This window comes from Scomber scombrus, chromosome 9, assembly GCF_963691925.1.
Source record: "Scomber scombrus chromosome 9, fScoSco1.1, whole genome shotgun sequence".
Classification (NCBI taxonomy): Eukaryota; Metazoa; Chordata; class Actinopteri; order Scombriformes; family Scombridae; genus Scomber; species Scomber scombrus.
The window spans coordinates 1745042-1771023 of NC_084978.1; the positions used below are offsets into that span (position 1 = coordinate 1745042).

The 25982-nt window shown below is 46.4% G+C and overlaps 46 non-coding genes across 46 annotated transcripts; all 46 read left to right on the forward strand.

The window, feature by feature from the left end:
• The first annotated feature begins 95 nt into the window (after positions 1–95).
• trnal-uag (transfer RNA leucine (anticodon UAG)) lies at positions 96–177 on the forward strand. Its single transcript has one exon. It is a non-coding gene; the product is annotated as a tRNA-Leu (tRNA).
• A 413-nt stretch (positions 178–590) lies between these two features.
• On the forward strand, positions 591–672 carry trnal-aag (transfer RNA leucine (anticodon AAG)). The gene has a single exon. It is a non-coding gene; the product is annotated as a tRNA-Leu (tRNA).
• Positions 673–1159: 487 nt separating this feature from the next.
• On the forward strand, positions 1160–1241 carry trnal-aag (transfer RNA leucine (anticodon AAG)). The gene has a single exon. It is a non-coding gene; the product is annotated as a tRNA-Leu (tRNA).
• Positions 1242–1695: 454 nt separating this feature from the next.
• trnal-uag (transfer RNA leucine (anticodon UAG)) lies at positions 1696–1777 on the forward strand. The gene has a single exon. It is a non-coding gene; the product is annotated as a tRNA-Leu (tRNA).
• A 412-nt stretch (positions 1778–2189) lies between these two features.
• Positions 2190–2271, forward strand: trnal-aag (transfer RNA leucine (anticodon AAG)). The gene has a single exon. It is a non-coding gene; the product is annotated as a tRNA-Leu (tRNA).
• Positions 2272–2758: 487 nt separating this feature from the next.
• On the forward strand, positions 2759–2840 carry trnal-aag (transfer RNA leucine (anticodon AAG)). The gene has a single exon. It is a non-coding gene; the product is annotated as a tRNA-Leu (tRNA).
• A 454-nt stretch (positions 2841–3294) lies between these two features.
• Positions 3295–3376, forward strand: trnal-uag (transfer RNA leucine (anticodon UAG)). The gene has a single exon. It is a non-coding gene; the product is annotated as a tRNA-Leu (tRNA).
• Positions 3377–3788: 412 nt separating this feature from the next.
• Positions 3789–3870, forward strand: trnal-aag (transfer RNA leucine (anticodon AAG)). The gene has a single exon. It is a non-coding gene; the product is annotated as a tRNA-Leu (tRNA).
• A 487-nt stretch (positions 3871–4357) lies between these two features.
• Positions 4358–4439, forward strand: trnal-aag (transfer RNA leucine (anticodon AAG)). Its single transcript has one exon. It is a non-coding gene; the product is annotated as a tRNA-Leu (tRNA).
• A 454-nt stretch (positions 4440–4893) lies between these two features.
• On the forward strand, positions 4894–4975 carry trnal-uag (transfer RNA leucine (anticodon UAG)). Its single transcript has one exon. It is a non-coding gene; the product is annotated as a tRNA-Leu (tRNA).
• A 413-nt stretch (positions 4976–5388) lies between these two features.
• trnal-aag (transfer RNA leucine (anticodon AAG)) lies at positions 5389–5470 on the forward strand. The gene has a single exon. It is a non-coding gene; the product is annotated as a tRNA-Leu (tRNA).
• A 487-nt stretch (positions 5471–5957) lies between these two features.
• On the forward strand, positions 5958–6039 carry trnal-aag (transfer RNA leucine (anticodon AAG)). The gene has a single exon. It is a non-coding gene; the product is annotated as a tRNA-Leu (tRNA).
• Positions 6040–6493: 454 nt separating this feature from the next.
• Positions 6494–6575, forward strand: trnal-uag (transfer RNA leucine (anticodon UAG)). Its single transcript has one exon. It is a non-coding gene; the product is annotated as a tRNA-Leu (tRNA).
• Positions 6576–6988: 413 nt separating this feature from the next.
• trnal-aag (transfer RNA leucine (anticodon AAG)) lies at positions 6989–7070 on the forward strand. Its single transcript has one exon. It is a non-coding gene; the product is annotated as a tRNA-Leu (tRNA).
• A 487-nt stretch (positions 7071–7557) lies between these two features.
• Positions 7558–7639, forward strand: trnal-aag (transfer RNA leucine (anticodon AAG)). Its single transcript has one exon. It is a non-coding gene; the product is annotated as a tRNA-Leu (tRNA).
• A 442-nt stretch (positions 7640–8081) lies between these two features.
• trnal-aag (transfer RNA leucine (anticodon AAG)) lies at positions 8082–8163 on the forward strand. The gene has a single exon. It is a non-coding gene; the product is annotated as a tRNA-Leu (tRNA).
• A 454-nt stretch (positions 8164–8617) lies between these two features.
• trnal-uag (transfer RNA leucine (anticodon UAG)) lies at positions 8618–8699 on the forward strand. The gene has a single exon. It is a non-coding gene; the product is annotated as a tRNA-Leu (tRNA).
• Positions 8700–9111: 412 nt separating this feature from the next.
• On the forward strand, positions 9112–9193 carry trnal-aag (transfer RNA leucine (anticodon AAG)). The gene has a single exon. It is a non-coding gene; the product is annotated as a tRNA-Leu (tRNA).
• A 487-nt stretch (positions 9194–9680) lies between these two features.
• Positions 9681–9762, forward strand: trnal-aag (transfer RNA leucine (anticodon AAG)). The gene has a single exon. It is a non-coding gene; the product is annotated as a tRNA-Leu (tRNA).
• Positions 9763–10216: 454 nt separating this feature from the next.
• trnal-uag (transfer RNA leucine (anticodon UAG)) lies at positions 10217–10298 on the forward strand. The gene has a single exon. It is a non-coding gene; the product is annotated as a tRNA-Leu (tRNA).
• A 412-nt stretch (positions 10299–10710) lies between these two features.
• Positions 10711–10792, forward strand: trnal-aag (transfer RNA leucine (anticodon AAG)). The gene has a single exon. It is a non-coding gene; the product is annotated as a tRNA-Leu (tRNA).
• A 487-nt stretch (positions 10793–11279) lies between these two features.
• Positions 11280–11361, forward strand: trnal-aag (transfer RNA leucine (anticodon AAG)). Its single transcript has one exon. It is a non-coding gene; the product is annotated as a tRNA-Leu (tRNA).
• Positions 11362–11815: 454 nt separating this feature from the next.
• trnal-uag (transfer RNA leucine (anticodon UAG)) lies at positions 11816–11897 on the forward strand. Its single transcript has one exon. It is a non-coding gene; the product is annotated as a tRNA-Leu (tRNA).
• A 412-nt stretch (positions 11898–12309) lies between these two features.
• Positions 12310–12391, forward strand: trnal-aag (transfer RNA leucine (anticodon AAG)). The gene has a single exon. It is a non-coding gene; the product is annotated as a tRNA-Leu (tRNA).
• Positions 12392–12878: 487 nt separating this feature from the next.
• On the forward strand, positions 12879–12960 carry trnal-aag (transfer RNA leucine (anticodon AAG)). The gene has a single exon. It is a non-coding gene; the product is annotated as a tRNA-Leu (tRNA).
• A 454-nt stretch (positions 12961–13414) lies between these two features.
• On the forward strand, positions 13415–13496 carry trnal-uag (transfer RNA leucine (anticodon UAG)). The gene has a single exon. It is a non-coding gene; the product is annotated as a tRNA-Leu (tRNA).
• Positions 13497–13909: 413 nt separating this feature from the next.
• Positions 13910–13991, forward strand: trnal-aag (transfer RNA leucine (anticodon AAG)). Its single transcript has one exon. It is a non-coding gene; the product is annotated as a tRNA-Leu (tRNA).
• Positions 13992–14478: 487 nt separating this feature from the next.
• On the forward strand, positions 14479–14560 carry trnal-aag (transfer RNA leucine (anticodon AAG)). Its single transcript has one exon. It is a non-coding gene; the product is annotated as a tRNA-Leu (tRNA).
• Positions 14561–15014: 454 nt separating this feature from the next.
• Positions 15015–15096, forward strand: trnal-uag (transfer RNA leucine (anticodon UAG)). The gene has a single exon. It is a non-coding gene; the product is annotated as a tRNA-Leu (tRNA).
• A 413-nt stretch (positions 15097–15509) lies between these two features.
• Positions 15510–15591, forward strand: trnal-aag (transfer RNA leucine (anticodon AAG)). Its single transcript has one exon. It is a non-coding gene; the product is annotated as a tRNA-Leu (tRNA).
• A 487-nt stretch (positions 15592–16078) lies between these two features.
• Positions 16079–16160, forward strand: trnal-aag (transfer RNA leucine (anticodon AAG)). The gene has a single exon. It is a non-coding gene; the product is annotated as a tRNA-Leu (tRNA).
• Positions 16161–16614: 454 nt separating this feature from the next.
• Positions 16615–16696, forward strand: trnal-uag (transfer RNA leucine (anticodon UAG)). The gene has a single exon. It is a non-coding gene; the product is annotated as a tRNA-Leu (tRNA).
• A 412-nt stretch (positions 16697–17108) lies between these two features.
• trnal-aag (transfer RNA leucine (anticodon AAG)) lies at positions 17109–17190 on the forward strand. Its single transcript has one exon. It is a non-coding gene; the product is annotated as a tRNA-Leu (tRNA).
• A 487-nt stretch (positions 17191–17677) lies between these two features.
• On the forward strand, positions 17678–17759 carry trnal-aag (transfer RNA leucine (anticodon AAG)). Its single transcript has one exon. It is a non-coding gene; the product is annotated as a tRNA-Leu (tRNA).
• A 454-nt stretch (positions 17760–18213) lies between these two features.
• Positions 18214–18295, forward strand: trnal-uag (transfer RNA leucine (anticodon UAG)). The gene has a single exon. It is a non-coding gene; the product is annotated as a tRNA-Leu (tRNA).
• A 412-nt stretch (positions 18296–18707) lies between these two features.
• Positions 18708–18789, forward strand: trnal-aag (transfer RNA leucine (anticodon AAG)). The gene has a single exon. It is a non-coding gene; the product is annotated as a tRNA-Leu (tRNA).
• Positions 18790–19276: 487 nt separating this feature from the next.
• trnal-aag (transfer RNA leucine (anticodon AAG)) lies at positions 19277–19358 on the forward strand. The gene has a single exon. It is a non-coding gene; the product is annotated as a tRNA-Leu (tRNA).
• A 454-nt stretch (positions 19359–19812) lies between these two features.
• Positions 19813–19894, forward strand: trnal-uag (transfer RNA leucine (anticodon UAG)). Its single transcript has one exon. It is a non-coding gene; the product is annotated as a tRNA-Leu (tRNA).
• A 413-nt stretch (positions 19895–20307) lies between these two features.
• On the forward strand, positions 20308–20389 carry trnal-aag (transfer RNA leucine (anticodon AAG)). The gene has a single exon. It is a non-coding gene; the product is annotated as a tRNA-Leu (tRNA).
• Positions 20390–20876: 487 nt separating this feature from the next.
• On the forward strand, positions 20877–20958 carry trnal-aag (transfer RNA leucine (anticodon AAG)). Its single transcript has one exon. It is a non-coding gene; the product is annotated as a tRNA-Leu (tRNA).
• A 454-nt stretch (positions 20959–21412) lies between these two features.
• trnal-uag (transfer RNA leucine (anticodon UAG)) lies at positions 21413–21494 on the forward strand. The gene has a single exon. It is a non-coding gene; the product is annotated as a tRNA-Leu (tRNA).
• A 413-nt stretch (positions 21495–21907) lies between these two features.
• On the forward strand, positions 21908–21989 carry trnal-aag (transfer RNA leucine (anticodon AAG)). The gene has a single exon. It is a non-coding gene; the product is annotated as a tRNA-Leu (tRNA).
• Positions 21990–22476: 487 nt separating this feature from the next.
• trnal-aag (transfer RNA leucine (anticodon AAG)) lies at positions 22477–22558 on the forward strand. The gene has a single exon. It is a non-coding gene; the product is annotated as a tRNA-Leu (tRNA).
• Positions 22559–23012: 454 nt separating this feature from the next.
• Positions 23013–23094, forward strand: trnal-uag (transfer RNA leucine (anticodon UAG)). The gene has a single exon. It is a non-coding gene; the product is annotated as a tRNA-Leu (tRNA).
• Positions 23095–23507: 413 nt separating this feature from the next.
• Positions 23508–23589, forward strand: trnal-aag (transfer RNA leucine (anticodon AAG)). Its single transcript has one exon. It is a non-coding gene; the product is annotated as a tRNA-Leu (tRNA).
• A 1023-nt stretch (positions 23590–24612) lies between these two features.
• On the forward strand, positions 24613–24694 carry trnal-uag (transfer RNA leucine (anticodon UAG)). Its single transcript has one exon. It is a non-coding gene; the product is annotated as a tRNA-Leu (tRNA).
• The last annotated feature ends 1288 nt before the right edge of the window (positions 24695–25982 follow it).

A 25982-nucleotide genomic window follows, 5' to 3' on the forward strand; every position in this document is an offset into this window, starting at 1 on the left:
TTGGGAAGACACCTGGGAAATTCTTGCTCTTCATATTTGACGTACAATAATGTGTCTTTTCGGTGTCGCTACAGACATTGATGGGTTTGAAAGGAGGTAGTGTGGCCGAGTGGTCTAAGGCGCTGGATTTAGGCTCCAGTCTCTCTGGAGGCGTGCGTTCAAATCCCACCACTGCCATGTTTAGTCCCTGGTACTTGGAGTTTCTAGCCATAAACAGAGCAGGAAGTTGGAAAAGATCCCTCTCTGTCAGCATTACAGTATGGAAGTTGTAATGATAAGCTTCTGGGATTTGCAAGTCAGCTCAATTTTGCCTAAATTTCCCAGTCATTGAAAAACAAGAAATTGGTGTGAAATCGGAGAAATACAGGTTAAAACTCAACCACCACAAAAGGAAAGCAGAGTGGCGCAGCGGAAGCGTGCTGGGCCCATAACCCAGAGGTCGATGGATCGAAACCATCCTCTGCTAATTAATGCGTTGTTCGGGACATCTCTTCTCTTCTTCTGGCTATTAATATTTGACGTTCAATAATTTTGGATATCGGCACTGTGTCTTTTCGGTGTCGCTACAGACACCGATGGGTTGAAGAGGAGGTAGTGTGGCCGAGTGGTCTAAGGCGCTGGATTAAGGCTCCAGTCTCTGAGGAGGCGTGGGTTCAAATCCCACCACTGCCAAATTAAGCTCCTGCTACTTGGAGTTACTAACCCTACAGTTGGTATCAGAGCAGGAAGTTGTAAACAATCCCTCTCTCTGACTCCCATCACAGAATGAAATGATAAGCTTCTGGGTTTTGCAAGTCCACTCAATTTTGCCTAAATTTCCCAGTCATTGAAAATCAAGAAATTGGTGTGAAATCAGTGAAATACAGGTTAAAACTCAAATACTACTAAGAGGAAGCAGAGTGGCGCAGCGGAAGCGTGCTGGGCCCATAACCCAGAGGTCGATGGATCGAAACCATCCTCTGCTACTTAATAAGTTCTTCAGGCCTTCTCTATGTGGTAGACTATTACCAAGAGTTGCCCAGCAACATACGCCAGTGACCCAAAAGCCTGCATCAGTGGTGGCCAAAGCTGAATGTTTGGGAAGTTCTTGCTCTTCATATTTGACGTTCAATAATGTGTCTTTTCGGTGTCGCTACAGACATTGATGGGCTCAAGAAGAGGTAGTGTGGCCGAGCGGTCTAAGGCGCTGGATTAAGGCTCCAGTCTCTCAGGAGGCGTGGGTTCAAATCCCACCACTGCCAAATCTTAGCTCCTGCTACTTGGAGTTTCTAGCCCTACACTGGGTATCTGCCATTACAGAATGAAATGATAAGCTTCTGGGTTTTGCAAGTCCACTCAATTTCCCAGTCATTGAAAATCAAGAAATTGGTGTGAAATCAGTGAAATACAGGTCAAAACTCAAACACCACTAACAGGAAGCAGAGTGGCGCAGCGGAAGCGTGCTGGACCCATAACCCAGAGGTCGATGGATCGAAACCATCCTCTGCTAATTAATAAGTTCTTCAGGCCTTCTCTATGTGGTAGACTGTTACCAAGAGTTGCCCAGCGACATCCTGCGCTGACCCAAAAGCCAGTATCAATGGTGGCCAAAGCTGAATGTTTGGGAAGACACCTGGGAAATTCTTGCTCTTCATATTTGACGTACAATAATGTGTCTTTTCGGTGTCGCTACAGACATTGATGGGTTCGAAAGGAGGTAGTGTGGCCGAGTGGTCTAAGGCGCTGGATTTAGGCTCCAGTCTCTCTGGAGGCGTGGGTTCAAATCCCACCACTGCCATGTTTAGTCCCTGGTACTTGGAGTTTCTAGCCATAAACAGAGCAGGAAGTTGGAACAGATCCCTCTCTGTCAGCATTACAGTATGGAAGTTGTTATGATAAGCTTCTGGGATTTGCAAGTCAGCTCAATTTTGCCTAAATTTCCCAGTCATTGAAAAACAAGAAATTGGTGTGAAATCGGAGAAATACAGGTTAAAACTCAACCACCACAAAAGGAAAGCAGAGTGGCGCAGCGGAAGCGTGCTGGGCCCATAACCCAGAGGTCGATGGATCGAAACCATCCTCTGCTAATTAATGCGTTGTTCGGGATATCTCTTCTCTTCTTCTGGCTATTAATATTTGACGTTCAATAATTTTGGATATCGGAACTGTGTCTTTCGGTGTCGCTACAGACACGGATGGGTTGAAGACGAGGTAGTGTGGCCGAGTGGTCTAAGGCGCTGGATTAAGGCTCCAGTCTCTGAGGAGGCGTGGGTTCAAATCCCACCACTGCCAAATTAAGCACCTGCTACTTGGAGTTACTAACCCTACAGTTGGTATCAGAGCAGGAAGTTGTAAACAATCCCTCTCTCTGACTCCCATCACAGAATGAAATGATAAGCTTCTGGGTTTTGCAAGTCCACTCAATTTTGCCTAAATTTCCCAGTCATTGAAAATCAAGAAATTGGTGTGAAATCAGTGAAATACAGGTTAAAACTCAAATACTACTAAGAGGAAGCAGAGTGGCGCAGCGGAAGCGTGCTGGGCCCATAACCCAGAGGTCGATGGATCGAAACCATCCTCTGCTACTTAATAAGTTCTTCAGGCCTTCTCTATGTGGTAGACTATTACCAAGAGTTGCCCAGCAACATACGCCAGTGACCCAAAAGCCTGCATCAGTGGTGGCCAAAGCTGAATGTTTGGGAAGTTCTTGCTCTTCATATTTGACGTTCAATAATGTGTCTTTTCGGTGTCGCTACAGACATTGATGGGCTCAAGAAGAGGTAGTGTGGCCGAGCGGTCTAAGGCGCTGGATTAAGGCTCCAGTCTCTCAGGAGGCGTGGGTTCAAATCCCACCACTGCCAAATCTTAGCTCCTGCTACTTGGAGTTTCTAGCCCTACACTGGGTATCTGCCATTACAGAATGAAATGATAAGCTTCTGGGTTTTGCAAGTCCACTCAATTTCCCAGTCATTGAAAATCAAGAAATTGGTGTGAAATCAGTGAAATACAGGTCAAAACTCAAACACCACTAACAGGAAGCAGAGTGGCGCAGCGGAAGCGTGCTGGGCCCATAACCCAGAGGTCGATGGATCGAAACCATCCTCTGCTAAATAATAAGTTCTTCACGCCTTCTCTATGTGGTAGACTGTTACCAAGAGTTGCCCAGCGACATCCTGCGCTGACCCAAAAGCCAGTATCAATGGTGGCCAAAGCTGAATGTTTGGGAAGACACCTGGGAAATTCTTGCTCTTCATATTTGACGTACAATAATGTGTCTTTTCGGTGTCGCTACAGACATTGATGGGTTCGAAAGGAGGTAGTGTGGCCGAGTGGTCTAAGGCGCTGGATTTAGGCTCCAGTCTCTCTGGAGGCGTGGGTTCAAATCCCACCACTGCCATGTTTAGTCCCTGGTACTTGGAGTTTCTAGCCATAAACAGAGCAGGAAGTTGGAAAAGATCCCTCTCTGTCAGCATTACAGTATGGAAGTTGTTATGATAAGCTTCTGGGATTTGCAAGTCAGCTCAATTTTGCCTAAATTTCCCAGTCATTGAAAAACAAGAAATTGGTGTGAAATCGGAGAAATACAGGTTAAAACTCAACCACCACAAAAGGAAAGCAGAGTGGCGCAGCGGAAGCGTGCTGGGCCCATAACCCAGAGGTCGATGGATCGAAACCATCCTCTGCTAATTAATGCGTTGTTCAGGACATCTCTTCTCTTCTTCTGGCTATTAATATTTGACGTTCAATAATTTTGGATATCGGCACTGTGTCTTTCGGTGTCGCTACAGACACCGATGGGTTGAAGAGGAGGTAGTGTGGCCGAGTGGTCTAAGGCGCTGGATTAAGGCTCCAGTCTCTGAGGAGGCGTGGGTTCAAATCCCACCACTGCCAAATTAAGCTCCTGCTACTTGGAGTTACTAACCCTACAGTTGGTATCAGAGCAGGAAGTTGTAAACAATCCCTCTCTCTGACTCCCATCACAGAATGAAATGATAAGCTTCTGGGTTTTGCAAGTCCACTCAATTTTGCCTAAATTTCCCAGTCATTGAAAATCAAGAAATTGGTGTGAAATCAGTGAAATACAGTTTAAAACTCAAATAGTACTAAGAGGAAGCAGAGTGGCGCAGCGGAAGCGTGCTGGGCCCATAACCCAGAGGTCGATGGATCGAAACCATCCTCTGCTACTTAATAAGTTCTTCAGGCCTTCTCTATGTGGTAGACTATTACCAAGAGTTGCCCAGCAACATACGCCAGTGACCCAAAAGCCTGCATCAGTGGTGGCCAAAGCTGAATGTTTGGGAAGTTCTTGCTCTTCATATTTGACGTTCAATAATGTGTCTTTTCGGTGTCGCTACAGACATTGATGGGCTCAAGAAGAGGTAGTGTGGCCGAGCGGTCTAAGGCGCTGGATTAAGGCTCCAGTCTCTCAGGAGGCGTGGGTTCAAATCCCACCACTGCCAAATCTTAGCTCCTGCTACTTGGAGTTTCTAGCCCTACACTGGGTATCTGCCATTACAGAATGAAATGATAAGCTTCTGGGTTTTGCAAGTCCACTCAATTTCCCAGTCATTGAAAATCAAGAAATTGGTGTGAAATCAGTGAAATACAGGTCAAAACTCAAACACCACTAACAGGAAGCAGAGTGGCGCAGCGGAAGCGTGCTGGGCCCATAACCCAGAGGTCGATGGATCGAAACCATCCTCTGCTAATTAATAAGTTCTTCAGGCCTTCTCTATGTGGTAGACTGTTACCAAGAGTTGCCCAGCGACATCCTGCGCTGACCCAAAAGCCAGTATCAATGGTGGCCAAAGCTGAATGTTTGGGAAGACACCTGGGAAATTCTTGCTCTTCATATTTGACGTACAATAATGTGTCTTTTCGGTGTCGCTACAGACATTGATGGGTTCGAAAGGAGGTAGTGTGGCCGAGTGGTCTAAGGCGCTGGATTTAGGCTCCAGTCTCTCTGGAGGCGTGGGTTCAAATCCCACCACTGCCATGTTTAGTCCCTGGTACTTGGAGTTTCTAGCCATAAACAGAGCAGGAAGTTGGAACAGATCCCTCTCTGTCAGCATTACAGTATGGAAGTTGTTATGATAAGCTTCTGGGATTTGCAAGTCAGCTCAATTTTGCCTAAATTTCCCAGTCATTGAAAAACAAGAAATTGGTGTGAAATCGGAGAAATACAGGTTAAAACTCAACCACCACAAAAGGAAAGCAGAGTGGCGCAGCGGAAGCGTGCTGGGCCCATAACCCAGAGGTCGATGGATCGAAACCATCCTCTGCTAATTAATGCGTTGTTCGGGACATCTCTTCTCTTCTTCTGGCTATTAATATTTGACGTTCAATAATTTTGGATATCGGCACTGTGTCTTTTCGGTGTCGCTACAGACACCGATGGGTTGAAGAGGAGGTAGTGTGGCCGAGTGGTCTAAGGCGCTGGATTAAGGCTCCAGTCTCTGAGGAGGCGTGGGTTCAAATCCCACCACTGCCAAATTAAGCTCCTGCTACTTGGAGTTACTAACCCTACAGTTGGTATCAGAGCAGGAAGTTGTAAACAATCCCTCTCTCTGACTCCCATCACAGAATGAAATGATAAGCTTCTGGGTTTTGCAAGTCCACTCAATTTTGCCTAAATTTCCCAGTCATTGAAAATCAAGAAATTGGTGTGAAATCAGTGAAATACAGGTTAAAACTCAAATACTACTAAGAGGAAGCAGAGTGGCGCAGCGGAAGCGTGCTGGGCCCATAACCCAGAGGTCGATGGATCGAAACCATCCTCTGCTACTTAATAAGTTCTTCAGGCCTTCTCTATGTGGTAGACTATTACCAAGAGTTGCCCAGCAACATACGCCAGTGACCCAAAAGCCTGCATCAGTGGTGGCCAAAGCTGAATGTTTGGGAAGTTCTTGCTCTTCATATTTGACGTACAATAATGTGTCTTTTCGGTGTCGCTACAGACATTGATGGGCTCAAGAAGAGGTAGTGTGGCCGAGCGGTCTAAGGCGCTGGATTAAGGCTCCAGTCTCTCAGGAGGCGTGGGTTCAAATCCCACCACTGCCAAATCTTAGCTCCTGCTACTTGGAGTTTCTAGCCCTACACTGGGTATCTGCCATTACAGAATGAAATGATAAGCTTCTGGGTTTTGCAAGTCCACTCAATTTCCCAGTCATTGAAAATCAAGAAATTGGTGTGAAATCAGTGAAATACAGGTCAAAACTCAAACACCACTAACAGGAAGCAGAGTGGCGCAGCGGAAGCGTGCTGGGCCCATAACCCAGAGGTCGATGGATCGAAACCATCCTCTGCTAATTAATAAGTTCTTCAGGCCTTCTCTATGTGGTAGACTGTTACCAAGAGTTGCCCAGCGACATCCTGCGCTGACCCAAAAGCCAGTATCAATGGTGGCCAAAGCTGAATGTTTGGGAAGACACCTGGGAAATTCTTGCTCTTCATATTTGACGTACAATAATGTGTCTTTTCGGTGTCGCTACAGACATTGATGGGTTCGAAAGGAGGTAGTGTGGCCGAGTGGTCTAAGGCGCTGGATTTAGGCTCCAGTCTCTCTGGAGGCGTGGGTTCAAATCCCACCACTGCCATGTTTAGTCCCTGGTACTTGGAGTTTCTAGCCATAAACAGAGCAGGAAGTTGGAACAGATCCCTCTCTGTCAGCATTACAGTATGGAAGTTGTTATGATAAGCTTCTGGGATTTGCAAGTCAGCTCAATTTTGCCTAAATTTCCCAGTCATTGAAAAACAAGAAATTGGTGTGAAATCGGAGAAATACAGTTTAAAACTCAACCACCACAAAAGGAAAGCAGAGTGGCGCAGCGGAAGCGTGCTGGGCCCATAACCCAGAGGTCGATGGATCGAAACCATCCTCTGCTAATTAATGCGTTGTTCGGGACATCTCTTCTCTTCTTCTGGCTATTAATATTTGACGTTCAATAATTTTGGATATCGGCACTGTGTCTTTTCGGTGTCGCTACAGACACCGATGGGTTGAAGAGGAGGTAGTGTGGCCGAGTGGTCTAAGGCGCTGGATTAAGGCTCCAGTCTCTGAGGAGGCGTGGGTTCAAATCCCACCACTGCCAAATTAAGCTCCTGCTACTTGGAGTTACTAACCCTACAGTTGGTATCAGAGCAGGAAGTTGTAAACAATCCCTCTCTCTGACTCCCATCACAGAATGAAATGATAAGCTTCTGGGTTTTGCAAGTCCACTCAATTTTGCCTAAATTTCCCAGTCATTGAAAATCAAGAAATTGGTGTGAAATCAGTGAAATACAGGTTAAAACTCAAATACTACTAAGAGGAAGCAGAGTAGCGCAGCGGAAGCGTGCTGGGCCCATAACCCAGAGGTCGATGGATCGAAACCATCCTCTGCTACTTAATAAGTTCTTCAGGCCTTCTCTATGTGGTAGACTATTACCAAGAGTTGCCCAGCAACATACGCCAGTGACCCAAAAGCCTGCATCAGTGGTGGCCAAAGCTGAATGTTTGGGAAGTTCTTGCTCTTCATATTTGACGTACAATAATGTGTCTTTTCGGTGTCGATACAGACATTGATGGGCTCAAGAAGAGGTAGTGTGGCCGAGCGGTCTAAGGCGCTGGATTAAGGCTCCAGTCTCTCAGGAGGCGTGGGTTCAAATCCCACCACTGCCAAATCTTAGCTCCTGCTACTTGGAGTTTCTAGCCCTACACTGGGTATCTGCCATTACAGAATGAAATGATAAGCTTCTGGGTTTTGCAAGTCCACTCAATTTCCCAGTCATTGAAAATCAAGAAATTGGTGTGAAATCAGTGAAATACAGGTTAAAACTCAAATACTACTAAGAGGAAGCAGAGTGGCGCAGCGGAAGCGTGCTGGGCCCATAACCCAGAGGTCGATGGATCGAAACCATCCTCTGCTACTTAATAAGTTCTTCAGGCCTTCTCTATGTGGTAGACTATTACCAAGAGTTGCCCAGCAACATACGCCAGTGACCCAAAAGCCTGCATCAGTGGTGGCCAAAGCTGAATGTTTGGGAAGTTCTTGCTCTTCATATTTGACGTTCAATAATGTGTCTTTTCGGTGTCGCTACAGACATTGATGGGCTCAAGAAGAGGTAGTGTGGCCGAGCGGTCTAAGGCGCTGGATTAAGGCTCCAGTCTCTCAGGAGGCGTGGGTTCAAATCCCACCACTGCCAAATCTTAGCTCCTGCTACTTGGAGTTTCTAGCCCTACACTGGGTATCTGCCATTACAGAATGAAATGATAAGCTTCTGGGTTTTGCAAGTCCACTCAATTTCCCAGTCATTGAAAATCAAGAAATTGGTGTGAAATCAGTGAAATACAGGTCAAAACTCAAACACCACTAACAGGAAGCAGAGTGGCGCAGCGGAAGCGTGCTGGGCCCATAACCCAGAGGTCGATGGATCGAAACCATCCTCTGCTAATTAATAAGTTCTTCAGGCCTTCTCTATGTGGTAGACTGTTACCAAGAGTTGCCCAGCGACATCCTGCGCTGACCCAAAAGCCAGTATCAATGGTGGCCAAAGCTGAATGTTTGGGAAGACACCTGGGAAATTCTTGCTCTTCATATTTGACGTACAATAATGTGTCTTTTCGGTGTCGCTACAGACATTGATGGGTTCGAAAGGAGGTAGTGTGGCCGAGTGGTCTAAGGCGCTGGATTTAGGCTCCAGTCTCTCTGGAGGCGTGGGTTCAAATCCCACCACTGCCATGTTTAGTCCCTGGTACTTGGAGTTTCTAGCCATAAACAGAGCAGGAAGTTGGAAAAGATCCCTCTCTGTCAGCATTACAGTATGGAAGTTGTTATGATAAGCTTCTGGGATTTGCAAGTCAGCTCAATTTTGCCTAAATTTCCCAGTCATTGAAAAACAAGAAATTGGTGTGAAATCGGAGAAATACAGGTTAAAACTCAACCACCACAAAAGGAAAGCAGAGTGGCGCAGCGGAAGCGTGCTGGGCCCATAACCCAGAGGTCGATGGATCGAAACCATCCTCTGCTAATTAATGCGTTGTTCAGGACATCTCTTCTCTTCTTCTGGCTATTAATATTTGACGTTCAATAATTTTGGATATCGGCACTGTGTCTTTCGGTGTCGCTACAGACACCGATGGGTTGAAGAGGAGGTAGTGTGGCCGAGTGGTCTAAGGCGCTGGATTAAGGCTCCAGTCTCTGAGGAGGCGTGGGTTCAAATCCCACCACTGCCAAATTAAGCTCCTGCTACTTGGAGTTACTAACCCTACAGTTGGTATCAGAGCAGGAAGTTGTAAACAATCCCTCTCTCTGACTCCCATCACAGAATGAAATGATAAGCTTCTGGGTTTTGCAAGTCCACTCAATTTTGCCTAAATTTCCCAGTCATTGAAAATCAAGAAATTGGTGTGAAATCAGTGAAATACAGGTTAAAACTCAAATACTACTAAGAGGAAGCAGAGTGGCGCAGCGGAAGCGTGCTGGGCCCATAACCCAGAGGTCGATGGATCAAAACCATCCTCTGCTACTTAATAAGTTCTTCAGGCCTTCTCTATGTGGTAGACTATTACCAAGAGTTGCCCAGCAACATACGCCAGTGACCCAAAAGCCTGCATCAGTGGTGGCCAAAGCTGAATGTTTGGGAAGTTCTTGCTCTTCATATTTGACGTACAATAATGTGTCTTTTCGGTGTCGCTACAGACATTGATGGGCTCAAGAAGAGGTAGTGTGGCCGAGCGGTCTAAGGCGCTGGATTAAGGCTCCAGTCTCTCAGGAGGCGTGGGTTCAAATCCCACCACTGCCAAATCTTAGCTCCTGCTACTTGGAGTTTCTAGCCCTACACTGGGTATCTGCCATTACAGAATGAAATGATAAGCTTCTGGGTTTTGCAAGTCCACTCAATTTCCCAGTCATTGAAAATCAAGAAATTGGTGTGAAATCAGTGAAATACAGGTCAAAACTCAAACACCACTAACAGGAAGCAGAGTGGCGCAGCGGAAGCGTGCTGGGCCCATAACCCAGAGGTCGATGGATCGAAACCATCCTCTGCTAATTAATAAGTTCTTCAGGCCTTCTCTATGTGGTAGACTGTTACCAAGAGTTGCCCAGCGACATCCTGCGCTGACCCAAAAGCCAGTATCAATGGTGGCCAAAGCTGAATGTTTGGGAAGACACCTGGGAAATTCTTGCTCTTCATATTTGACGTACAATAATGTGTCTTTTCGGTGTCGCTACAGACATTGATGGGTTCGAAAGGAGGTAGTGTGGCCGAGTGGTCTAAGGCGCTGGATTTAGGCTCCAGTCTCTCTGGAGGCGTGGGTTCAAATCCCACCACTGCCATGTTTAGTCCCTGGTACTTGGAGTTTCTAGCCATAAACAGAGCAGGAAGTTGGAAAAGATCCCTCTCTGTCAGCATTACAGTATGGAAGTTGTTATGATAAGCTTCTGGGATTTGCAAGTCAGCTCAATTTTGCCTAAATTTCCCAGTCATTGAAAAACAAGAAATTGGTGTGAAATCGGAGAAATACAGGTTAAAACTCAACCACCACAAAAGGAAAGCAGAGTGGCGCAGCGGAAGCGTGCTGGGCCCATAACCCAGAGGTCGATGGATCGAAACCATCCTCTGCTAATTAATGCGTTGTTCAGGACATCTCTTCTCTTCTTCTGGCTATTAATATTTGACGTTCAATAATTTTGGATATCGGCACTGTGTCTTTCGGTGTCGCTACAGACACCGATGGGTTGAAGAGGAGGTAGTGTGGCCGAGTGGTCTAAGGCGCTGGATTAAGGCTCCAGTCTCTGAGGAGGCGTGGGTTCAAATCCCACCACTGCCAAATTAAGCTCCTGCTACTTGGAGTTACTAACCCTACAGTTGGTATCAGAGCAGGAAGTTGTAAACAATCCCTCTCTCTGACTCCCATCACAGAATGAAATGATAAGCTTCTGGGTTTTGCAAGTCCACTCAATTTTGCCTAAATTTCCCAGTCATTGAAAATCAAGAAATTGGTGTGAAATCAGTGAAATACAGGTTAAAACTCAAATACTACTAAGAGGAAGCAGAGTGGCGCAGCGGAAGCGTGCTGGGCCCATAACCCAGAGGTCGATGGATCAAAACCATCCTCTGCTACTTAATAAGTTCTTCAGGCCTTCTCTATGTGGTAGACTATTACCAAGAGTTGCCCAGCAACATACGCCAGTGACCCAAAAGCCTGCATCAGTGGTGGCCAAAGCTGAATGTTTGGGAAGTTCTTGCTCTTCATATTTGACGTACAATAATGTGTCTTTTCGGTGTCGCTACAGACATTGATGGGCTCAAGAAGAGGTAGTGTGGCCGAGCGGTCTAAGGCGCTGGATTAAGGCTCCAGTCTCTCAGGAGGCGTGGGTTCAAATCCCACCACTGCCAAATCTTAGCTCCTGCTACTTGGAGTTTCTAGCCCTACACTGGGTATCTGCCATTACAGAATGAAATGATAAGCTTCTGGGTTTTGCAAGTCCACTCAATTTCCCAGTCATTGAAAATCAAGAAATTGGTGTGAAATCAGTGAAATACAGGTCAAAACTCAAACACCACTAACAGGAAGCAGAGTGGCGCAGCGGAAGCGTGCTGGGCCCATAACCCAGAGGTCGATGGATCGAAACCATCCTCTGCTAATTAATAAGTTCTTCAGGCCTTCTCTATGTGGTAGACTGTTACCAAGAGTTGCCCAGCGACATCCTGCGCTGACCCAAAAGCCAGTATCAATGGTGGCCAAAGCTGAATGTTTGGGAAGACACCTGGGAAATTCTTGCTCTTCATATTTGACGTACAATAATGTGTCTTTTCGGTGTCGCTACAGACATTGATGGGTTCGAAAGGAGGTAGTGTGGCCGAGTGGTCTAAGGCGCTGGATTTAGGCTCCAGTCTCTCTGGAGGCGTGGGTTCAAATCCCACCACTGCCATGTTTAGTCCCTGGTACTTGGAGTTTCTAGCCATAAACAGAGCAGGAAGTTGGAAAAGATCCCTCTCTGTCAGCATTACAGTATGGAAGTTGTTATGATAAGCTTCTGGGATTTGCAAGTCAGCTCAATTTTGCCTAAATTTCCCAGTCATTGAAAAACAAGAAATTGGTGTGAAATCGGAGAAATACAGGTTAAAACTCAACCACCACAAAAGGAAAGCAGAGTGGCGCAGCGGAAGCGTGCTGGGCCCATAACCCAGAGGTCGATGGATCGAAACCATCCTCTGCTAATTAATGCGTTGTTCAGGACATCTCTTCTCTTCTTCTGGCTATTAATATTTGACGTTCAATAATTTTGGATATCGGCACTGTGTCTTTCGGTGTCGCTACAGACACCGATGGGTTGAAGAGGAGGTAGTGTGGCCGAGTGGTCTAAGGCGCTGGATTAAGGCTCCAGTCTCTGAGGAGGCGTGGGTTCAAATCCCACCACTGCCAAATTAAGCTCCTGCTACTTGGAGTTACTAACCCTACAGTTGGTATCAGAGCAGGAAGTTGTAAACAATCCCTCTCTCTGACTCCCATCACAGAATGAAATGATAAGCTTCTGGGTTTTGCAAGTCCACTCAATTTTGCCTAAATTTCCCAGTCATTGAAAATCAAGAAATTGGTGTGAAATCAGTGAAATACAGGTTAAAACTCAAATACTACTAAGAGGAAGCAGAGTGGCGCAGCGGAAGCGTGCTGGGCCCATAACCCAGAGGTCGATGGATCAAAACCATCCTCTGCTACTTAATAAGTTCTTCAGGCCTTCTCTATGTGGTAGACTATTACCAAGAGTTGCCCAGCAACATACGCCAGTGACCCAAAAGCCTGCATCAGTGGTGGCCAAAGCTGAATGTTTGGGAAGTTCTTGCTCTTCATATTTGACGTACAATAATGTGTCTTTTCGGTGTCGCTACAGACATTGATGGGCTCAAGAAGAGGTAGTGTGGCCGAGCGGTCTAAGGCGCTGGATTAAGGCTCCAGTCTCTCAGGAGGCGTGGGTTCAAATCCCACCACTGCCAAATCTTAGCTCCTGCTACTTGGAGTTTCTAGCCCTACACTGGGTATCTGCCATTACAGAATGAAATGATAAGCTTCTGGGTTTTGCAAGTCCACTCAATTTCCCAGTCATTGAAAATCAAGAAATTGGTGTGAAATCAGTGAAATACAGGTCAAAACTCAAACACCACTAACAGGAAGCAGAGTGGCGCAGCGGAAGCGTGCTGGGCCCATAACCCAGAGGTCGATGGATCGAAACCATCCTCTGCTAATTAATAAGTTCTTCAGGCCTTCTCTATGTGGTAGACTGTTACCAAGAGTTGCCCAGCGACATCCTGCGCTGACCCAAAAGCCAGTATCAATGGTGGCCAAAGCTGAATGTTTGGGAAGACACCTGGGAAATTCTTGCTCTTCATATTTGACGTACAATAATGTGTCTTTTCGGTGTCGCTACAGACATTGATGGGTTCGAAAGGAGGTAGTGTGGCCGAGTGGTCTAAGGCGCTGGATTTAGGCTCCAGTCTCTCTGGAGGCGTGGGTTCAAATCCCACCACTGCCATGTTTAGTCCCTGGTACTTGGAGTTTCTAGCCATAAACAGAGCAGGAAGTTGGAACAGATCCCTCTCTGTCAGCATTACAGTATGGAAGTTGTTATGATAAGCTTCTGGGATTTGCAAGTCAGCTCAATTTTGCCTAAATTTCCCAGTCATTGAAAAACAAGAAATTGGTGTGAAATCGGAGAAATACAGTTTAAAACTCAACCACCACAAAAGGAAAGCAGAGTGGCGCAGCGGAAGCGTGCTGGGCCCATAACCCAGAGGTCGATGGATCGAAACCATCCTCTGCTAATTAATGCGTTGTTCGGGACATCTCTTCTCTTCTTCTGGCTATTAATATTTGACGTTCAATAATTTTGGATATCGGCACTGTGTCTTTTCGGTGTCGCTACAGACACCGATGGGTTGAAGAGGAGGTAGTGTGGCCGAGTGGTCTAAGGCGCTGGATTAAGGCTCCAGTCTCTGAGGAGGCGTGGGTTCAAATCCCACCACTGCCAAATTAAGCTCCTGCTACTTGGAGTTACTAACCCTACAGTTGGTATCAGAGCAGGAAGTTGTAAACAATCCCTCTCTCTGACTCCCATCACAGAATGAAATGATAAGCTTCTGGGTTTTGCAAGTCCACTCAATTTTGCCTAAATTTCCCAGTCATTGAAAATCAAGAAATTGGTGTGAAATCAGTGAAATACAGGTTAAAACTCAAATACTACTAAGAGGAAGCAGAGTGGCGCAGCGGAAGCGTGCTGGGCCCATAACCCAGAGGTCGATGGATCGAAACCATCCTCTGCTACTTAATAAGTTCTTCAGGCCTTCTCTATGTGGTAGACTATTACCAAGAGTTGCCCAGCAACATACGCCAGTGACCCAAAAGCCTGCATCAGTGGTGGCCAAAGCTGAATGTTTGGGAAGTTCTTGCTCTTCATATTTGACGTACAATAATGTGTCTTTTCGGTGTCGCTACAGACATTGATGGGCTCAAGAAGAGGTAGTGTGGCCGAGCGGTCTAAGGCGCTGGATTAAGGCTCCAGTCTCTCAGGAGGCGTGGGTTCAAATCCCACCACTGCCAAATCTTAGCTCCTGCTACTTGGAGTTTCTAGCCCTACACTGGGTATCTGCCATTACAGAATGAAATGATAAGCTTCTGGGTTTTGCAAGTCCACTCAATTTCCCAGTCATTGAAAATCAAGAAATTGGTGTGAAATCAGTGAAATACAGGTCAAAACTCAAACACCACTAACAGGAAGCAGAGTGGCGCAGCGGAAGCGTGCTGGGCCCATAACCCAGAGGTCGATGGATCGAAACCATCCTCTGCTAATTAATAAGTTCTTCAGGCCTTCTCTATGTGGTAGACTGTTACCAAGAGTTGCCCAGCGACATCCTGCGCTGACCCAAAAGCCAGTATCAATGGTGGCCAAAGCTGAATGTTTGGGAAGACACCTGGGAAATTCTTGCTCTTCATATTTGACGTACAATAATGTGTCTTTTCGGTGTCGCTACAGACATTGATGGGTTCGAAAGGAGGTAGTGTGGCCGAGTGGTCTAAGGCGCTGGATTTAGGCTCCAGTCTCTCTGGAGGCGTGGGTTCAAATCCCACCACTGCCATGTTTAGTCCCTGGTACTTGGAGTTTCTAGCCATAAACAGAGCAGGAAGTTGGAACAGATCCCTCTCTGTCAGCATTACAGTATGGAAGTTGTTATGATAAGCTTCTGGGATTTGCAAGTCAGCTCAATTTTGCCTAAATTTCCCAGTCATTGAAAAACAAGAAATTGGTGTGAAATCGGAGAAATACAGTTTAAAACTCAACCACCACAAAAGGAAAGCAGAGTGGCGCAGCGGAAGCGTGCTGGGCCCATAACCCAGAGGTCGATGGATCGAAACCATCCTCTGCTAATTAATGCGTTGTTCGGGACATCTCTTCTCTTCTTCTGGCTATTAATATTTGACGTTCAATAATTTTGGATATCGGCACTGTGTCTTTTCGGTGTCGCTACAGACACCGATGGGTTGAAGAGGAGGTAGTGTGGCCGAGTGGTCTAAGGCGCTGGATTAAGGCTCCAGTCTCTGAGGAGGCGTGGGTTCAAATCCCACCACTGCCAAATTAAGCTCCTGCTACTTGGAGTTACTAACCCTACAGTTGGTATCAGAGCAGGAAGTTGTAAACAATCCCTCTCTCTGACTCCCATCACAGAATGAAATGATAAGCTTCTGGGTTTTGCAAGTCCACTCAATTTTGCCTAAATTTCCCAGTCATTGAAAATCAAGAAATTGGTGTGAAATCAGTGAAATACAGGTTAAAACTCAAATACTACTAAGAGGAAGCAGAGTGGCGCAGCGGAAGCGTGCTGGGCCCATAACCCAGAGGTCGATGGATCGAAACCATCCTCTGCTACTTAATAAGTTCTTCAGGCCTTCTCTATGTGGTAGACTATTACCAAGAGTTGCCCAGCAACATACGCCAGTGACCCAAAAGCCTGCATCAGTGGTGGCCAAAGCTGAATGTTTGGGAAGTTCTTGCTCTTCATATTTGACGTACAATAATGTGTCTTTTCGGTGTCGCTACAGACATTGATGGGCTCAAGAAGAGGTAGTGTGGCCGAGCGGTCTAAGGCGCTGGATTAAGGCTCCAGTCTCTCAGGAGGCGTGGGTTCAAATCCCACCACTGCCAAATCTTAGCTCCTGCTACTTGGAGTTTCTAGCCCTACACTGGGTATCTGCCATTACAGAATGAAATGATAAGCTTCTGGGTTTTGCAAGTCCACTCAATTTCCCAGTCATTGAAAATCAAGAAATTGGTGTGAAATCAGTGAAATACAGGTCAAAACTCAAACACCACTAACAGGAAGCAGAGTGGCGCAGCGGAAGCGTGCTGGGCCCATAACCCAGAGGTCGATGGATCGAAACCATCCTCTGCTAATTAATAAGTTCTTCAGTCCTTCTCTATGTGGTAGACTGTTACCAAGAGTTGCCCAGCGACATCCTGCGCTGACCCAAAAGCCAGTATCAATGGTGGCCAAAGCTGAATGTTTGGGAAGACACCTGGGAAATTCTTGCTCTTCATATTTGACGTACAATAATGTGTCTTTTCGGTGTCGCTACAGACATTGATGGGTTCGAAAGGAGGTAGTGTGGCCGAGTGGTCTAAGGCGCTGGATTTAGGCTCCAGTCTCTCTGGAGGCGTGGGTTCAAATCCCACCACTGCCATGTTTAGTCCCTGGTACTTGGAGTTTCTAGCCATAAACAGAGCAGGAAGTTGGAAAAGATCCCTCTCTGTCAGCATTACAGTATGGAAGTTGTTATGATAAGCTTCTGGGATTTGCAAGTCAGCTCAATTTTGCCTAAATTTCCCAGTCATTGAAAAACAAGAAATTGGTGTGAAATCGGAGAAATACAGGTTAAAACTCAACCACCACAAAAGGAAAGCAGAGTGGCGCAGCGGAAGCGTGCTGGGCCCATAACCCAGAGGTCGATGGATCGAAACCATCCTCTGCTAATTAATGCGTTGTTCGGGATATCTCTTCTCTTCTTCTGGCTATTAATATTTGACGTTCAATAATTTTGGATATCGGAACTGTGTCTTTCGGTGTCGCTACAGACACGGATGGGTTGAAGACGAGGTAGTGTGGCCGAGTGGTCTAAGGCGCTGGATTAAGGCTCCAGTCTCTGAGGAGGCGTGGGTTCAAATCCCACCACTGCCAAATTAAGCACCTGCTACTTGGAGTTACTAACCCTACAGTTGGTATCAGAGCAGGAAGTTGTAAACAATCCCTCTCTCTGACTCCCATCACAGAATGAAATGATAAGCTTCTGGGTTTTGCAAGTCCACTCAATTTTGCCTAAATTTCCCAGTCATTGAAAATCAAGAAATTGGTGTGAAATCAGTGAAATACAGGTTAAAACTCAAATACTACTAAGAGGAAGCAGAGTGGCGCAGCGGAAGCGTGCTGGGCCCATAACCCAGAGGTCGATGGATCGAAACCATCCTCTGCTACTTAATAAGTTCTTCAGGCCTTCTCTATGTGGTAGACTATTACCAAGAGTTGCCCAGCAACCTACGCCAGTGACCCAAAAGCCTGCATCAGTGGTGGCCAAAGCTGAATGTTTGGGAAGTTCTTGCTCTTCATATTTGACGTTCAATAATGTGTCTTTTCGGTGTCGCTACAGACATTGATGGGCTCAAGAAGAGGTAGTGTGGCCGAGCGGTCTAAGGCGCTGGATTAAGGCTCCAGTCTCTCAGGAGGCGTGGGTTCAAATCCCACCACTGCCAAATCTTAGCTCCTGCTACTTGGAGTTTCTAGCCCTACACTGGGTATCTGCCATTACAGAATGAAATGATAAGCTTCTGGGTTTTGCAAGTCCACTCAATTTCCCAGTCATTGAAAATCAAGAAATTGGTGTGAAATCAGTGAAATACAGGTCAAAACTCAAACACCACTAACAGGAAGCAGAGTGGCGCAGCGGAAGCGTGCTGGGCCCATAACCCAGAGGTCGATGGATCGAAACCATCCTCTGCTAAATAATAAGTTCTTCACGCCTTCTCTATGTGGTAGACTGTTACCAAGAGTTGCCCAGCGACATCCTGCGCTGACCCAAAAGCCAGTATCAATGGTGGCCAAAGCTGAATGTTTGGGAAGACACCTGGGAAATTCTTGCTCTTCATATTTGACGTACAATAATGTGTCTTTTCGGTGTCGCTACAGACATTGATGGGTTCGAAAGGAGGTAGTGTGGCCGAGTGGTCTAAGGCGCTGGATTTAGGCTCCAGTCTCTCTGGAGGCGTGGGTTCAAATCCCACCACTGCCATGTTTAGTCCCTGGTACTTGGAGTTTCTAGCCATAAACAGAGCAGGAAGTTGGAAAAGATCCCTCTCTGTCAGCATTACAGTATGGAAGTTGTTATGATAAGCTTCTGGGATTTGCAAGTCAGCTCAATTTTGCCTAAATTTCCCAGTCATTGAAAAACAAGAAATTGGTGTGAAATCGGAGAAATACAGGTTAAAACTCAACCACCACAAAAGGAAAGCAGAGTGGCGCAGCGGAAGCGTGCTGGGCCCATAACCCAGAGGTCGATGGATCGAAACCATCCTCTGCTAATTAATGCGTTGTTCAGGACATCTCTTCTCTTCTTCTGGCTATTAATATTTGACGTTCAATAATTTTGGATATCGGCACTGTGTCTTTCGGTGTCGCTACAGACACCGATGGGTTGAAGAGGAGGTAGTGTGGCCGAGTGGTCTAAGGCGCTGGATTAAGGCTCCAGTCTCTGAGGAGGCGTGGGTTCAAATCCCACCACTGCCAAATTAAGCTCCTGCTACTTGGAGTTACTAACCCTACAGTTGGTATCAGAGCAGGAAGTTGTAAACAATCCCTCTCTCTGACTCCCATCACAGAATGAAATGATAAGCTTCTGGGTTTTGCAAGTCCACTCAATTTTGCCTAAATTTCCCAGTCATTGAAAATCAAGAAATTGGTGTGAAATCAGTGAAATACAGTTTAAAACTCAAATAGTACTAAGAGGAAGCAGAGTGGCGCAGCGGAAGCGTGCTGGGCCCATAACCCAGAGGTCGATGGATCGAAACCATCCTCTGCTACTTAATAAGTTCTTCAGGCCTTCTCTATGTGGTAGACTATTACCAAGAGTTGCCCAGCAACATACGCCAGTGACCCAAAAGCCTGCATCAGTGGTGGCCAAAGCTGAATGTTTGGGAAGTTCTTGCTCTTCATATTTGACGTTCAATAATGTGTCTTTTCGGTGTCGCTACAGACATTGATGGGCTCAAGAAGAGGTAGTGTGGCCGAGCGGTCTAAGGCGCTGGATTAAGGCTCCAGTCTCTCAGGAGGCGTGGGTTCAAATCCCACCACTGCCAAATCTTAGCTCCTGCTACTTGGAGTTTCTAGCCCTACACTGGGTATCTGCCATTACAGAATGAAATGATAAGCTTCTGGGTTTTGCAAGTCCACTCAATTTCCCAGTCATTGAAAATCAAGAAATTGGTGTGAAATCAGTGAAATACAGGTCAAAACTCAAACACCACTAACAGGAAGCAGAGTGGCGCAGCGGAAGCGTGCTGGGCCCATAACCCAGAGGTCGATGGATCGAAACCATCCTCTGCTAATTAATAAGTTCTTCAGGCCTTCTCTATGTGGTAGACTGTTACCAAGAGTTGCCCAGCGACATCCTGCGCTGACCCAAAAGCCAGTATCAATGGTGGCCAAAGCTGAATGTTTGGGAAGACACCTGGGAAATTCTTGCTCTTCATATTTGACGTACAATAATGTGTCTTTTCGGTGTCGCTACAGACATTGATGGGTTCGAAAGGAGGTAGTGTGGCCGAGTGGTCTAAGGCGCTGGATTTAGGCTCCAGTCTCTCTGGAGGCGTGGGTTCAAATCCCACCACTGCCATGTTTAGTCCCTGGTACTTGGAGTTTCTAGCCATAAACAGAGCAGGAAGTTGGAACAGATCCCTCTCTGTCAGCATTACAGTATGGAAGTTGTTATGATAAGCTTCTGGGATTTGCAAGTCAGCTCAATTTTGCCTAAATTTCCCAGTCATTGAAAAACAAGAAATTGGTGTGAAATCGGAGAAATACAGGTTAAAACTCAACCACCACAAAAGGAAAGCAGAGTGGCGCAGCGGAAGCGTGCTGGGCCCATAACCCAGAGGTCGATGGATCGAAACCATCCTCTGCTAATTAATGCGTTGTTCGGGACATCTCTTCTCTTCTTCTGGCTATTAATATTTGACGTTCAATAATTTTGGATATCGGCACTGTGTCTTTTCGGTGTCGCTACAGACACCGATGGGTTGAAGAGGAGGTAGTGTGGCCGAGTGGTCTAAGGCGCTGGATTAAGGCTCCAGTCTCTGAGGAGGCGTGGGTTCAAATCCCACCACTGCCAAATTAAGCTCCTGCTACTTGGAGTTACTAACCCTACAGTTGGTATCAGAGCAGGAAGTTGTAAACAATCCCTCTCTCTGACTCCCATCACAGAATGAAATGATAAGCTTCTGGGTTTTGCAAGTCCACTCAATTTTGCCTAAATTTCCCAGTCATTGAAAATCAAGAAATTGGTGTGAAATCAGTGAAATACAGGTTAAAACTCAAATACTACTAAGAGGAAGCAGAGTGGCGCAGCGGAAGCGTGCTGGGCCCATAACCCAGAGGTCGATGGATCGAAACCATCCTCTGCTACTTAATAAGTTCTTCAGGCCTTCTCTATGTGGTAGACTATGACCAAGAGTTGCCCAGCAACATACGCCAGTGACCCAAAAGCCTGCATCAGTGGTGGCCAAAGCTGAATGTTTGGGAAGTTCTTGCTCTTCATATTTGACGTACAATAATGTGTCTTTTCGGTGTCGCTACAGACATTGATGGGCTCAAGAAGAGGTAGTGTGGCCGAGCGGTCTAAGGCGCTGGATTAAGGCTCCAGTCTCTCAGGAGGCGTGGGTTCAAATCCCACCACTGCCAAATCTTAGCTCCTGCTACTTGGAGTTTCTAGCCCTACACTGGGTATCTGCCATTACAGAATGAAATGATAAGCTTCTGGGTTTTGCAAGTCCACTCAATTTCCCAGTCATTGAAAATCAAGAAATTGGTGTGAAATCAGTGAAATACAGGTCAAAACTCAAACACCACTAACAGGAAGCAGAGTGGCGCAGCGGAAGCGTGCTGGGCCCATAACCCAGAGGTCGATGGATCGAAACCATCCTCTGCTAATTAATAAGTTCTTCAGGCCTTCTCTATGTGGTAGACTGTTACCAAGAGTTGCCCAGCGACATCCTGCGCTGACCCAAAAGCCAGTATCAATGGTGGCCAAAGCTGAATGTTTGGGAAGACACCTGGGAAATTCTTGCTCTTCATATTTGACGTACAATAATGTGTCTTTTCGGTGTCGCTACAGACATTGATGGGTTCGAAAGGAGGTAGTGTGGCCGAGTGGTCTAAGGCGCTGGATTTAGGCTCCAGTCTCTCTGGAGGCGTGGGTTCAAATCCCACCACTGCCATGTTTAGTCCCTGGTACTTGGAGTTTCTAGCCATAAACAGAGCAAGAAGTTGGAACAGATCCCTCTCTGTCAGCATTACAGTATGGAAGTTGTTATGATAAGCTTCTGGGATTTGCAAGTCAGCTCAATTTTGCCTAAATTTCCCAGTCATTGAAAAACAAGAAATTGGTGTGAAATCGGAGAAATACAGTTTAAAACTCAACCACCACAAAAGGAAAGCAGAGTGGCGCAGCGGAAGCGTGCTGGGCCCATAACCCAGAGGTCGATGGATCGAAACCATCCTCTGCTAATTAATGCGTTGTTCGGGACATCTCTTCTCTTCTTCTGGCTATTAATATTTGACGTTCAATAATTTTGGATATCGGCACTGTGTCTTTTCGGTGTCGCTACAGACACCGATGGGTTGAAGAGGAGGTAGTGTGGCCGAGTGGTCTAAGGCGCTGGATTAAGGCTCCAGTCTCTGAGGAGGCGTGGGTTCAAATCCCACCACTGCCAAATTAAGCTCCTGCTACTTGGAGTTACTAACCCTACAGTTGGTATCAGAGCAGGAAGTTGTAAACAATCCCTCTCTCTGACTCCCATCACAGAATGAAATGATAAGCTTCTGGGTTTTGCAAGTCCACTCAATTTTGCCTAAATTTCCCAGTCATTGAAAATCAAGAAATTGGTGTGAAATCAGTGAAATACAGGTTAAAACTCAAATACTACTAAGAGGAAGCAGAGTGGCGCAGCGGAAGCGTGCTGGGCCCATAACCCAGAGGTCGATGGATCGAAACCATCCTCTGCTACTTAATAAGTTCTTCAGGCCTTCTCTATGTGGTAGACTATTACCAAGAGTTGCCCAGCAACATACGCCAGTGACCCAAAAGCCTGCATCAGTGGTGGCCAAAGCTGAATGTTTGGGAAGTTCTTGCTCTTCATATTTGACGTACAATAATGTGTCTTTTCGGTGTCGCTACAGACATTGATAGGCTCAAGAAGAGGTAGTGTGGCCGAGCGGTCTAAGGCGCTGGATTAAGGCTCCAGTCTCTCAGGAGGCGTGGGTTCAAATCCCACCACTGCCAAATCTTAGCTCCTGCTACTTGGAGTTTCTAGCCCTACACTGGGTATCTGCCATTACAGAATGAAATGATAACCTTCTGGGTTTTGCAAGTCCACTCAATTTCCCAGTCATTGAAAATCAAGAAATTGGTGTGAAATCAGTGAAATACAGGTCAAAACTCAAACACCACTAACAGGAAGCAGAGTGGCGCAGCGGAAGCGTGCTGGGCCCATAACCCAGAGGTCGATGGATCGAAACCATCCTCTGCTAATTAATAAGTTCTTCAGTCCTTCTCTATGTGGTAGACTGTTACCAAGAGTTGCCCAGCGACATCCTGCGCTGACCCAAAAGCCAGTATCAATGGTGGCCAAAGCTGAATGTTTGGGAAGACACCTGGGAAATTCTTGCTCTTCATATTTGACGTACAATAATGTGTCTTTTCGGTGTCGCTACAGACATTGATGGGTTCGAAAGGAGGTAGTGTGGCCGAGTGGTCTAAGGCGCTGGATTTAGGCTCCAGTCTCTCTGGAGGCGTGGGTTCAAATCCCACCACTGCCATGTTTAGTCCCTGGTACTTGGAGTTTCTAGCCATAAACAGAGCAGGAAGTTGGAAAAGATCCCTCTCTGTCAGCATTACAGTATGGAAGTTGTTATGATAAGCTTCTGGGATTTGCAAGTCAGCTCAATTTTGCCTAAATTTCCCAGTCATTGAAAAACAAGAAATTGGTGTGAAATCGGAGAAATACAGGTTAAAACTCAACCACCACAAAAGGAAAGCAGAGTGGCGCAGCGGAAGCGTGCTGGGCCCATAACCCAGAGGTCGATGGATCGAAACCATCCTCTGCTAATTAATGCGTTGTTCGGGACATCTCTTCTCTTCTTCTGGCTATTAATATTTGACGTTCAATAATTTTGGATATCGGCACTGTGTCTTTTCGGTGTCGCTACAGACACCGATGGGTTGAAGAGGAGGTAGTGTGGCCGAGTGGTCTAAGGCGCTGGATTAAGGCTCCAGTCTCTGAGGAGGCGTGGGTTCAAATCCCACCACTGCCAAATTAAGCTCCTGCTACTTGGAGTTACTAACCCTACAGTTGGTATCAGAGCAGGAAGTTGTAAACAATCCCTCTCTCTGACTCCCATCACAGAATGAAATGATAAGCTTCTGGGTTTTGCAAGTCCACTCAATTTTGCCTAAATTTCCCAGTCATTGAAAATCAAGAAATTGGTGTGAAATCAGTGAAATACAGGTTAAAACTCAAATACTACTAAGAGGAAGCAGAGTGGCGCAGCGGAAGCGTGCTGGGCCCATAACCCAGAGGTCGATGGATCGAAACCATCCTCTGCTACTTAATAAGTTCTTCAGGCCTTCTCTATGTGGTAGACTATTACCAAGAGTTGCCCAGCAACATACGCCAGTGACCCAAAAGCCTGCATCAGTGGTGGCCAAAGCTGAATGTTTGGGAAGTTCTTGCTCTTCATATTTGACGTACAATAATGTGTCTTTTCGGTGTCGCTACAGACATTGATGGGCTCAAGAAGAGGTAGTGTGGCCGAGCGGTCTCAGGCGCTGGATTAAGGCTCCAGTCTCTCAGGAGGCGTGGGTTCAAATCCCACCACTGCCAAATCTTAGCTCCTGCTACTTGGAGTTTCTAGCCCTACACTGGGTATCTGCCATTACAGAATGAAATGATAAGCTTCTGGGTTTTGCAAGTCCACTCAATTTCCCAGTCATTGAAAATCAAGAAATTGGTGTGAAATCAGTGAAATACAGGTCAAAACTCAAACACCACTAACAGGAAGCAGAGTGGCGCAGCGGAAGCGTGCTGGGCCCATAACCCAGAGGTCGATGGATCGAAACCATCCTCTGCTAATTAATAAGTTCTTCAGGCCTTCTCTATGTGGTAGACTGTTACCAAGAGTTGCCCAGCGACATCCTGCGCTGACCCAAAAGCCAGTATCAATGGTGGCCAAAGCTGAATGTTTGGGAAGACACCTGGGAAATTCTTGCTCTTCATATTTGACGTACAATAATGTGTCTTTTCGGTGTCGCTACAGACATTGATGGGTTCGAAAGGAGGTAGTGTGGCCGAGTGGTCTAAGGCGCTGGATTTAGGCTCCAGTCTCTCTGGAGGCGTGGGTTCAAATCCCACCACTGCCATGTTTAGTCCCTGGTACTTGGAGTTTCTAGCCATAAACAGAGCAGGAAGTTGGAAAAGATCCCTCTCTGTCAGCATTACAGTATGGAAGTTGTTATGATAAGCTTCTGGGATTTGCAAGTCAGCTGAATTTTGCCTAAATTTCCCAGTCATTGAAAAACAAGAAATTGGTGTGAAATCGGAGAAATACAGGTTAAAACTCAACCACCACAAAAGGAAAGCAGAGTGGCGCAGCGGAAGTGTGCTGGGCCCATAACCCAGAGGTCGATGGATCGAAACCATCCTCTGCTAATTAATGCGTTGTTCGGGACATCTCTTCTCTTCTTCTGGCTATTAATATTTGACGTTCAATAATTTTGGATATCGGCACTGTGTCTTTTCGGTGTCGCTACAGACACCGATGGGTTGAAGAGGAGGTAGTGTGGCCGAGTGGTCTAAGGTGCTGGATTAAGGCTCCAGTCTCTGAGGAGGCGTGGGTTCAAATCCCACCACTGCCAAATTAAGCTCCTGCTACTTGGAGTTACTAACCCTACAGTTGGTATCAGAGCAGGAAGTTGTAAACAATCCCTCTCTCTGACTCCCATCACAGAATGAAATGATAAGCTTCTGGGTTTTGCAAGTCCACTCAATTTTGCCTAAATTTCCCAGTCATTGAAAATCAAGAAATTGGTGTGAAATCAGTGAAATACAGGTTAAAACTCAAATACTACTAAGAGGAAGCAGAGTGGCGCAGCGGAAGCGTGCTGGGCCCATAACCCAGAGGTCGATGGATCGAAACCATCCTCTGCTACTTAATAAGTTCTTCAGGCCTTCTCTATGTGGTAGACTATGACCAAGAGTAGCCCAGCAACATACGCCAGTGGCCCAAAAGCCTGCATCAGTGGTGGCCAAAGCTGAATGTTTGGGAAGTTCTTGCTCTTCATATTTGACGTACAATAATGTGTCTTTTCGGTGTCGCTACAGACATTGATGGGCTCAAGAAGAGGTAGTGTGGCCGAGCGGTCTAAGGCGCTGGATTAAGGCTCCAGTCTCTCAGGATGCATGGGTTCAAATCCCACCACTGCCAAATCTTAGCTCCTGCTACTTGGAGTTTCTAGCCCTACACTGGGTATCTGCCATTACAGAATGAAATGATAAGCTTCTGGGTTTTGCAAGTCCACTCAATTTCCCAGTCATTGAAAATCAAGAAATTGGTGTGAAATCAGTGAAATACAGGTCAAAACTCAAACACCACTAACAGGAAGCAGAGTGGCGCAGCGGAAGCGTGCTGGGCCCATAACCCAGAGGTCG